At 63.5% G+C, this 11,158-nt stretch overlaps 3 non-coding genes across 3 annotated transcripts; all 3 read left to right on the top strand.

Annotated features, from left to right (window-relative positions):
* Positions 1-3,532: 3,532 nt before the first annotated feature.
* LOC142873202 (5S ribosomal RNA) lies at positions 3,533-3,651 on the top strand. The gene has a single exon (XR_012921243.1). It is a non-coding gene; the product is annotated as a 5S ribosomal RNA (ribosomal RNA).
* Positions 3,652-7,195: 3,544 nt separating this feature from the next.
* LOC142873191 (5S ribosomal RNA) lies at positions 7,196-7,314 on the top strand. The gene has a single exon (XR_012921234.1). It is a non-coding gene; the product is annotated as a 5S ribosomal RNA (ribosomal RNA).
* A 3,519-nt stretch (positions 7,315-10,833) lies between these two features.
* On the top strand, positions 10,834-10,952 carry LOC142873180 (5S ribosomal RNA). Its single transcript, XR_012921223.1, has one exon. It is a non-coding gene; the product is annotated as a 5S ribosomal RNA (ribosomal RNA).
* Positions 10,953-11,158: the final 206 nt, after the last annotated feature.

Raw genomic sequence — 11,158 nt, 5'->3', positions numbered from 1 at the left:
GCTTCTTTTTTTTTTTTTTGTTTTGCCTCTTGTTCTGTCCCCTTTCTGGGAGCGAGTCGGCGGCCCGGGGTGGGGGTCATCCCCACCCTCAGCGCCCGCCGCGGTGCCTGGCGCCCCAGCCCGCACCGTGGGGCCTCCTCTTGTCCCAAGCCGCGACACCGCCGTCACGCGGCAGCATGCGTGGCTTCTGGACTGTCAGGTCTCAGACCAAAGGTCTGCTCTGTGGGAACCGACACGCTGGAGGAAACCTTGAGAGTCTGAGAGGGGAGGGAGTTCCAGAAGAAGGCCAGGATGTCATTTTGAGGGAGTATGTGACCAGAACTCGTCCCGTTGCTTTTGGGGTTCTATGGGCTACACGTAGGAATCTTTGGTGGTGGCACCTGATGTTGGGGGATCCGGAGTCACACCCAGACCTGCTCCACAGGCCTCCTTTTACTTTTCTCTTCGGATTCATTATGTTTAAAAAGTGTCTCTTATCTCTATGATTGCATTTTCTTTTCTCTCTCTTTTCAAGCAGATGATGGGAGTCCAAGTATTAAGGTGACATGTGTTGCCCGTGCCCCCCTCCCCCCTGTGTTCTTATTCATTTACCTCTGATGTTGTTCCAGCGTATTGTGGGGGTACCAATGTTAAGGTCGGGTACGTTGCCCTCTCCCAGCCTCCCCCCTCGGGTCAGAGCCTCAAGTGCGCCCATCCCCCAGTCGGTGCGCACCCACCCCATTCCTAATGGAGGTGTATGCCCATCCCCTCCCCCCACCCGCCCGACACCCACCCGATGAAGGTGATTCCTCTGTGTCCACTTAGGTGTCCATCGGTTCGTACCCATTTGCTGGTGAGCGCGAGCACGTGGTGCTCGTGTGTCCATTCTTGGGCTACCTGGCTTACTGGAACGGGTTCCAGCTCTGGCCAGGAGAACCACGAGAGGTGCCCTCTCACCGCTGCTCCTCCTAGCTGAATAGCACTCCGTGGTTTCCACGCGCCACATTTCATTTACGCACTCGTGGGTCGATGGGCACTCGGGTCGCTTCCAGGTCTTTGCGATTGTGACTTGTGCCCTGACTCTAACCCTAACCCTTACCCAGCCCGTCTCCTCCTCGGCCCCTGCCTGACTGACTCCTTCCCGCCCGGCCTGTCACCTGTCACCGTCCTCTGCCCCTGCCTGACACGCTCCTCCCCGCCCGGGCCGTCACCGTCCTCGGCCCCTGCCTGACGGGGCTCCTCCGTCGCCTGGGCCTTCCAAGGGCTTGGTGTGGACGCTGGTTCCAGGACGCCCTCCCAGGAACCCGGTAGCAGGGCGGCCGCAGCGTCTCGCGCCACCCAACCGTCCGCCGGCCGGCGGCCGGCGCTAAGTGGCCTGCGGGGGACGTGCCCCCACTGTGGGGCGGGCGCCCAGCCTGGTGTCTTCTCTGAGGCCCCGTGGCTGCTTTTCCCCCCCGCAAGGGGAGAGCCGCGGAGGTGGGGACCGCCTCCTCGTGGGGACGTACACCCAGCTCTCCACGTCGGATTCCGGGGCTCTCTGTCCTGCCAGAAGGCCCAGCTGGCCTGCGGGTCCTTAGAGTGGCAAAAACATCCGAAAACTGAGATTGAGGGTCCGGTGGTTGTCTGCACTTTTGTGCTGGGCACCCCAGGGAGGCCCGGGGGCTGGCTGGACAACGCGGTCTGCTGGGCAGGGGGGGGGTTTGGAGGAGCAACTGATGCCCTTTGCACTTTGGGTAGCAAGTGTCTGAGGTGTCTCTGAGCCCTGCGCCATGTCGGGGGGTGGGGTGGGGGGGTGGGAGTTCGGGGGGGGTGGAAGAGCAGGAGGAGGAGGAGGAGGAGGTGGGAAGGGCCGTGGCCTGCAGTCGTGTTCCCGGGGTGGCTTCTTCCACAGGCTGCTTGGCCTGGGCTCCCTGCACCTGGGCCTTTGGAGGACTGGCCCTGTGCTTGCCAACGCTTCCCCTGCAGGGACCCAGAGCTGGGAGGTTGCATCTCTCAGCCCTGGGTCGAGCAGAGCCCCAGCGGGCCATGCCCACAACCTCTCTCAGCACGGGTCCCCCAGAAGGCTCCTTTGGGACCAGGATTCTCTTGCGGGTGACTCTTTAAGGTCTGGCCCCTGGATGGAGGGGCACCAGGAGTAGAGGAGCAGGAAGGGGAAGGGGGTGGCCATGCGAGGGGACACTTTCAGGCCAAGTCCCAGCTTCAGCCTGATCCTCCTTTGAACCCCGGGGTGTACGTCACACCTCCTGGTTGTCCCGCTCTGAGACAAGGGCTCTGAGACAAGGAGCCGGGCTTCGCATTCCCCCAGCAGCCAGTCGTGGGCTGAGGACACCTGGGGCATTGGGAACTCCCTGGCTTCTCCTTGGCTTAACATCTGGAGCTGCTTGTGAATCGTGCCGCCACACACACCCGAGTGCAGGTGTCTTCTGCACAGACTGCGGGCCTCGCTCTTCTGAATGCCGCTAGCTCGCCACCCACCCACGGGTGAACCTGGTCAGGGTACTTTCTCTCGGGGGCAGACTCTGATCCTGGCGGGCTACCGGTGTTTCTGTTTGCTCGTTTCTTTCTTCCATTTCGGGAAAGGCTTCCTTACTGGGTGTGGAAATCTCCTATGCCTTTCCTCGCCTATTCTGTCAGCTTTAAAATTCTCTTTCAGTTGCCACCCTCACAGATGGATTAGGAAACTCTTTCCGGTGCACTCATTAGTGAAATGACCTCAATGAAGCTGGAATCCAATATCTAATCGCCGATTTTTAGCGAGTCCACACGCCAGGGTGGTCGGGGTCCAATGCAGCCCCGGCCAGGCCCAGGCCCCTTGGACTGGGCCACAGGAGGACACAGAGGAGGGTCCCGGCCCCCACGGTCGCGTTGCCGGCAGTTCTCCAAGGGCTTGGGCGTTTTCCAGAGGTAGGAGATGGAGGGGACTGATTTCTTCAGCGCCCCACAAACCACGCCACCCCACCCATGGGACACATCCCTAGAGAGAGAGAGAGACGCCCCATACACTCGCTCCCCTCCCCCATGCGCTGTGCCCCAGCCCGGGCCCGGGGGAATAGGCGGCAGCCCACCCACAGGGTGGGGGGCGCAGCTGAAAGGGGTTGTCGGGGATGGCGGACCCTGCCTGGGGTCAAAGGGCGGGCGACCCGCGCGTGCGCAATCGGCGGCGGCGGCGGCGGCGGCGGCGGCGGCGGCGGCGGCCACGAGCTGGGGGTGGGCCAGGCGAGGAGAGGAAGGGGGCTGGAAGGTCTCCACCTTGGCGAGTCCAGCCGTGGAGGCGCATCTTGTGTGAGTGTGAGTGAGTGAGTGTGAGTGTGTGTGTGTGTGTGAGTGTGTGTGTGTAGAGAGAGACAGCCCCCCACCCCGGCCCGCCGCTCCCTGCCCGCCCCGCCCCGCCTGTCACCCCCGTCCCTCGGAGCCCGCCGGACCCGGCCGGTGAACTCAACAGGCCCGGCCCGGTGCGGGACAGCGCCGGCGCGGGGCCTGGGGCGGGGGGAGGAGGCGGCGGGGAAGCGCAGAGAGGCTCGGCTTCTTGAGCGGGGCAGGGGCGCCCTCTGCCGTCTAGGGCCACACCACCCTGAACGCGCCCGATCTCGTCTGGTCTCGGAAGCTAAGCAGGGTCGGGCCTGGTTAGTACTTGGATGGGAGACCGCCTGGGAATACCGGGTGCCGTAGGCTGCTTCTTTTTTTTTTTTTTGTTTTGCCTCTTGTTCTGTCCCCTTTCTGGGAGCGAGTCGGCGGCCCGGGGTGGGGGTCATCCCCACCCTCAGCGCCCGCCGCGGTGCCTGGCGCCCCAGCCCGCACCGTGGGGCCTCCTCTTGTCCCAAGCCGCGACACCGCCGTCACGCGGCAGCATGCGTGGCTTCTGGACTGTCAGGTCTCAGACCAAAGGTCTGCTCTGTGGGAACCGACACGCTGGAGGAAACCTTGAGAGTCTGAGAGGGGAGGGAGTTCCAGAAGAAGGCCAGGATGTCATTTTGAGGGAGTATGTGACCAGAACTCGTCCCGTTGCTTTTGGGGTTCTATGGGCTACACGTAGGAATCTTTGGTGGTGGCACCTGATGTTGGGGGATCCGGAGTCACACCCAGACCTGCTCCACAGGCCTCCTTTTACTTTTCTCTTCGGATTCATTATGTTTAAAAAGTGTCTCTTATCTCTATGATTGCATTTTCTTTTCTCTCTCTTTTCAAGCAGATGATGGGAGTCCAAGTATTAAGGTGACATGTGTTGCCCGTGCCCCCCTCCCCCCTGTGTTCTTATTCATTTACCTCTGATGTTGTTCCAGCGTATTGTGGGGGTACCAATGTTAAGGTCGGGTACGTTGCCCTCTCCCAGCCTCCCCCCTCGGGTCAGAGCCTCAAGTGCGCCCATCCCCCAGTCGGTGCGCACCCACCCCATTCCTAATGGAGGTGTATGCCCATCCCCTCCCCTCACCCGCCCGACACCCACCCGATGAAGGTGATTCCTCTGTGTCCACTTAGGTGTCCATCGGTTCGTACCCATTTGCTGGTGAGCGCGAGCACGTGGTGCTCGTGTGTCCATTCTTGGGCTACCTGGCTTACTGGAACGGGTTCCAGCTCTGGCCAGGAGAACCACGAGAGGTGCCCTCTCACCGCTGCTCCTCCTAGCTGAATAGCACTCCGTGGTGTCCACGCGCCACATTTCATTTACGCACTCGTGGGTCGATGGGCACTCGGGTCGCTTCCAGGTCTTTGCGATTGTGACTTGTGCCCTGACTCTAACCCTAACCCTTACCCAGCCCGTCTCCTCCTCGGCCCCTGCCTGACTGACTCCTTCCCGCCCGGCCTATCACCTGTCACCGTCCTCTGCCCCTGCCTGACACGCTCCTCCCCGCCCGGGCCGTCACCGTCCTCGGCCCCTGCCTGACGGGGCTCCTCAGTCGCCTGGGCCTTCCAAGGGCTTGGTGTGGATGCTGGTTCCAGGACGCCCTCCCAGGGACCCGGTAGCAGGGCGGCCGCAGCGTCTCGCGCCACCCAACCGTCCGCCGGCCGGCGGCCGGCGCTAAGTGGCCTGCGGGGGACGTGCCCCCACTGTGGGGCGGGCGCCCAGCCTGGTGTCTTCTCTGAGGCCCCGTGGCTGCTTTTCCCCCCCGCAAGGGGAGAGCCGCGGAGGTGGGGACCGCCTCCTCGTGGGGACGTACACCCAGCTCTCCACGTCGGATTCCGGGGCTCTCTGTCCTGCCAGAAGGCCCAGCTGGCCTGCGGGTCCTTAGAGTGGCAAAAACATCCGAAAACTGAGATTGAGGGTCCGGTGGTTGTCTGCACTTTTGTGCTGGGCACCCCAGGGAGGCCCGGGGGCTGGCTGGACAACGCGGTCTGCTGGGCAGGGGGGGGGTTTGGAGGAGCAACTGATGCCCTTTGCACTTTGGGTAGCAAGTGTCTGAGGTGTCTCTGAGCCCTGCGCCATGTCGGGGGGTGGGGTGGGGGGGTGGGAGGTCGGGGGGGGGTGGAGGAGCAGGAGGAGGAGGAGGAGGAGGTGGGAAGGGCCGTGGCCTGCAGTCGTGTTCCCGGGGTGGCTTCTTCCACAGGCTGCTTGGCCTGGGCTCCCTGCACCTGGGCCTTTGGAGGACTGGCCCTGTGCTTGCCAACGCTTCCCCTGCAGGGACCCAGAGCTGGGAGGTTGCATCTCTCAGCCCTGGGTCGGGCAGAGCCCCAGCGGGCCATGCCCACAACCTCTCTCAGCACGGGTCCCCCAGAAGGCTCCTTTGGGACCAGGATTCTCTTGCGGGTGACTCTTTAAGGTCTGGCCCCTGGATGGAGGGGCACCAGGAGTAGAGGAGCAGGAAGGGGAAGGGGGTGGCCATGCGAGGGGACACTTTCAGGCCAAGTCCCAGCTTCAGCCTGATCCTCCTGGGAACCCCGGGGTGTACGTCACACCTCCTGGTTGTCCCGCTCTGAGACAAGGGCTCTGAGACAAGGAGCCGGGCTGCGCATTCCCCCAGCAGCCAGTCGTGGGCTGAGGACACCTGGGGCGTTGGGAACTCCCTGGCTTCTCCTTGGCTTAACATCTGGAGCTGCTTGTGAATCGTGCCGCCACACACACCCGAGTGCAGGTGTCTTCTGCACAGACTGCGGGCCTCGCTCTTCTGAATGCCGCTAGCTCGCCACCCACCCACGGGTGAACCTGGTCAGGGTACTTTCTCTCGGGGGCAGACTCTGATCCTGGCGGGCTACCGGTGTTTCTGTTTGCTCGTTTCTTTCTTCCATTTCGGGAAAGGCTTCCTTACTGGGTGTGGAAATCTCCTATGCCTTTCCTCGCCTATTCTGTCAGCTTTAAAATTCTCTTTCAGTTGCCACCCTCACAGATGGATTAGGAAACTCTTTCCGGTGCACTCATTAGTGAAATGACCTCAATGAAGCTGGAATCCAATATCTAATCGCCGATTTTTAGCGAGTCCACACGCCAGGGTGGTCGGGGTCCAATGCAGCCCCGGCCAGGCCCAGGCCCCTTGGACTGGGCCACAGGAGGACACAGAGGAGGGTCCCGGCCCCCACGGTCGCGTTGCCGGCAGTTCTCCAAGGGCTTGGGCGTTTTCCAGAGGTAGGAGATGGAGGGGACTGATTTCTTCAGCGCCCCACAAACCACGCCACCCCACCCATGGGACACATCCCTAGAGAGAGAGAGAGACGCCCCATACACTCGCTCCCCTCCCCCATGCGCTGTGCCCCAGCCCGGGCCCGGGGGAATAGGCGGCAGCCCACCCACAGGGTGGGGGGCGCAGCTGAAAGGGGTTGTCGGGGATGGCGGCCCCTGCCTGGGGTCAAAGGGCGGGCGACCCGCGCGTGCGCAATCGGCGGCGGCGGCGGCGGCGGCGGCGGCGGCGGGCCACGAGCTGGGGGTGGGCCAGGCGAGGAGAGGAAGGGGGCTGGAAGGTCTCCACCTTGGCGAGTCCAGCCGTGGAGGCGCATCTTGTGTGAGTGTGAGTGAGTGAGTGTGAGTGTGAGTGTGTGTGTGTGTGTGTGTGTGTGTGTGTAGAGAGAGACAGCCCCCCACCCCGGCCCGCCGCTCCCTGCCCGCCCCGCCCCGCCCCGCCCCGCCTGTCACCCCCGTCCCTCGGAGCCCGCCGGACCCGGCCGGTGAACTCAACAGGCCCGGCCCGGTGCGGGTCAGCGCCGGCGCGGGGCCTGGGGCGGGGGGAGGAGGCGGCGGGGAAGCGCAGAGAGGCTCGGCTTCTTGAGCGGGGCAGGGGCGCCCTCCGCCGTCTAGGGCCACACCACCCTGAACGCGCCCGATCTCGTCTGGTCTCGGAAGCTAAGCAGGGTCGGGCCTGGTTAGTACTTGGATGGGAGACCGCCTGGGAATACCGGGTGCCGTAGGCTTCTTCTTTTTTTTTTTTTTTGTTTTGCCTCTTGTTCTGTCCCCTTTCTGGGAGCGAGTCGGCGGCCCGGGGTGGGGGTCACCCCCACCCTCAGCGCCCGCCGCGGTGCCTGGCGCCCCAGCCCGCACCGTGGGGCCTCCTCTTGTCCCAAGCCGCGACACCGCCGTCACGCGGCAGCATGCGTGGCTTCTGGACTGTCAGGTCTCAGACCAAAGGTCTGCTCTGTGGGAACCGACACGCTGGAGGAAACCTTGAGAGTCTGAGAGGGGAGGGAGTTCCAGAAGAAGGCCAGGATGTCATTTTGAGGGAGTATGTGACCAGAACTCGTCCCGTTGCTTTTGGGGTTCTATGGGCTACACGTAGGAATCTTTGGTGGTGGCACCTGATGTTGGGGGATCCGGAGTCACACCCAGACCTGCTCCACAGGCCTCCTTTTACTTTTCTCTTCGGATTCATTATGTTTAAAAAGTGTCTCTTATCTCTATGATTGCATTTTCTTTTCTCTCTCTTTTCAAGCAGATGATGGGAGTCCAAGTATTAAGGTGACATGTGTTGCCCGTGCCCCCCTCCCCCCTGTGTTCTTATTCATTTACCTCTGATGTTGTTCCAGCGTATTGTGGGGGTACCAATGTTAAGGTCGGGTACGTTGCCCTCTCCCAGCCTCCCCCCTCGGGTCAGAGCCTCAAGTGCGCCCATCCCCCAGTCGGTGCGCACCCACCCCATTCCTAATGGAGGTGTATGCCCATCCCCTCCCCCCACCCGCCCGACACCCACCCGATGAAGGTGATTCCTCTGTGTCCACTTAGGTGTCCATCGGTTCGTACCCATTTGCTGGTGAGCGCGAGCACGTGGTGCTCGTGTGTCCATTCTTGGGCTACCTGGCTTACTGGAACGGGTTCCAGCTCTGGCCAGGAGAACCACGAGAGGTGCCCTCTCACCGCTGCTCCTCCTAGCTGAATAGCACTCCGTGGTGTCCACGCGCCACATTTCATTTACGCACTCGTGGGTCGATGGGCACTCGGGTCGCTTCCAGGTCTTTGCGATTGTGACTTGTGCCCTGACTCTAACCCTAACCCTTACCCAGCCCGTCTCCTCCTCGGCCCCTGCCTGACTGACTCCTTCCCGCCCGGCCTGTCACCTGTCACCGTCCTCTGCCCCTGCCTGACACGCTCCTCCCCGCCCGGGCCGTCACCGTCCTCGGCCCCTGCCTGACGGGGCTCCTCCGTCGCCTGGGCCTTCCAAGGGCTTGGTGTGGACGCTGGTTCCAGGACGCCCTCCCAGGAACCCGGTAGCAGGGCGGCCGCAGCGTCTCGCGCCACCCAACCGTCCGCCGGCCGGCGGCCGGCGCTAAGTGGCCTGCGGGGGACGTGCCCCCACTGTGGGGCGGGCGCCCAGCCTGGTGTCTTCTCTGAGGCCCCGTGGCTGCTTTTCCCCCCCGCAAGGGGAGAGCCGCGGAGGTGGGGACCGCCTCCTCGTGGGGACGTACACCCAGCTCTCCACGTCGGATTCCGGGGCTCTCTGTCCTGCCAGAAGGCCCAGCTGGCCTGCGGGTCCTTAGAGTGGCAAAAACATCCGAAAACTGAGATTGAGGGTCCGGTGGTTGTCTGCACTTTTGTGCTGGGCACCCCAGGGAGGCCCGGGGGCTGGCTGGACAACGCGGTCTGCTGGGCAGGGGGGGGGTTTGGAGGAGCAACTGATGCCCTTTGCACTTTGGGTAGCAAGTGTCTGAGGTGTCTCTGAGCCCTGCGCCATGTCGGGGGGTGGGGTGGGGGGGTGGGAGTTCGGGGGGGGTGGAAGAGCAGGAGGAGGAGGAGGAGGAGGTGGGAAGGGCCGTGGCCTGCAGTCGTGTTCCCGGGGTGGCTTCTTCCACAGGCTGCTTGGCCTGGGCTCCCTGCACCTGGGCCTTTGGAGGACTGGCCCTGTGCTTGCCAACGCTTCCCCTGCAGGGACCCAGAGCTGGGAGGTTGCATCTCTCAGCCCTGGGTCGAGCAGAGCCCCAGCGGGCCATGCCCACAACCTCTCTCAGCACGGGTCCCCCAGAAGGCTCCTTTGGGACCAGGATTCTCTTGCGGGTGACTCTTTAAGGTCTGGCCCCTGGATGGAGGGGCACCAGGAGTAGAGGAGCAGGAAGGGGAAGGGGGTGGCCATGCGAGGGGACACTTTCAGGCCAAGTCCCAGCTTCAGCCTGATCCTCCTTTGAACCCCGGGGTGTACGTCACACCTCCTGGTTGTCCCGCTCTGAGACAAGGGCTCTGAGACAAGGAGCCGGGCTTCGCATTCCCCCAGCAGCCAGTCGTGGGCTGAGGACACCTGGGGCGTTGGGAACTCCCTGGCTTCTCCTTGGCTTAACATCTGGAGCTGCTTGTGAATCGTGCCGCCACACACACCCGAGTGCAGGTGTCTTCTGCACAGACTGCGGGCCTCGCTCTTCTGAATGCCGCTAGCTCGCCACCCACCCACGGGTGAACCTGGTCAGGGTACTTTCTCTCGGGGGCAGACTCTGATCCTGGCGGGCTACCGGTGTTTCTGTTTGCTCGTTTCTTTCTTCCATTTCGGGAAAGGCTTCCTTACTGGGTGTGGAAATCTCCTATGCCTTTCCTCGCCTATTCTGTCAGCTTTAAAATTCTCTTTCAGTTGCCACCCTCACAGATGGATTAGGAAACTCTTTCCGGTGCACTCATTAGTGAAATGACCTCAATGAAGCTGGAATCCAATATCTAATCGCCGATTTTTAGCGAGTCCACACGCCAGGGTGGTCGGGGTCCAATGCAGCCCCGGCCAGGCCCAGGCCCCTTGGACTGGGCCACAGGAGGACACAGAGGAGGGTCCCGGCCCCCACGGTCGCGTTGCCGGCAGTTCTCCAAGGGCTTGGGCGTTTTCCAGAGGTAGGAGATGGAGGGGACTGATTTCTTCAGCGCCCCACAAACCACGCCACCCCACCCATGGGACACATCCCTAGAGAGAGAGAGAGACGCCCCATACACTCGCTCCCCTCCCCCATGCGCTGTGCCCCAGCCCGGGCCCGGGGGAATAGGCGGCAGCCCACCCACAGGGTGGGGGGCGCAGCTGAAAGGGGTTGTCGGGGATGGCGGACCCTGCCTGGGGTCAAAGGGCGGGCGACCCGCGCGTGCGCAATCGGCGGCGGCGGCGGCGGCGGCGGCGGCGGCGGCCACGAGCTGGGGGTGGGCCAGGCGAGGAGAGGAAGGGGGCTGGAAGGTCTCCACCTTGGCGAGTCCAGCCGTGGAGGCGCATCTTGTGTGAGTGTGAGTGAGTGAGTGTGAGTGTGTGTGTGTGTGTGTGTGTAGAGAGAGACAGCCCCCCACCCCGGCCCGCCGCTCCCTGCCCGCCCCGCCCCGCCTGTCACCCCCGTCCCTCGGAGCCCGCCGGACCCGGCCGGTGAACTCAACAGGCCCGGCCCGGTGCGGGACAGCGCCGGCGCGGGGCCTGGGGCGGGGGGAGGAGGCGGCGGGGAAGCGCAGAGAGGCTCGGCTTCTTGAGCGGGGCAGGGGCGCCCTCTGCCGTCTAGGGCCACACCACCCTGAACGCGCCCGATCTCGTCTGGTCTCGGAAGCTAAGCAGGGTCGGGCCTGGTTAGTACTTGGATGGGAGACCGCCTGGGAATACCGGGTGCCGTAGGCTGCTTCTTTTTTTTTTTTTTGTTTTGCCTCTTGTTCTGTCCCCTTTCTGGGAGCGAGTCGGCGGCCCGGGGTGGGGGTCATCCCCACCCTCAGCGCCCGCCGCGGTGCCTGGCGCCCCAGCCCGCACCGTGGGGCCTCCTCTTGTCCCAAGCCGCGACACCGCCGTCACGCGGCAGCATGCGTGGCTTCTGGACTGTCAGGTCTCAG

The sequence above is a fragment of the Microcebus murinus genome, chromosome 9 (assembly GCF_040939455.1).
Source record: "Microcebus murinus isolate Inina chromosome 9, M.murinus_Inina_mat1.0, whole genome shotgun sequence".
Taxonomy (NCBI): domain Eukaryota; kingdom Metazoa; phylum Chordata; class Mammalia; order Primates; family Cheirogaleidae; genus Microcebus; species Microcebus murinus.
The sequence above is the reverse complement of the archived record's forward strand: the minus strand, read 5'-3'. Positions and strand labels throughout refer to the sequence as shown.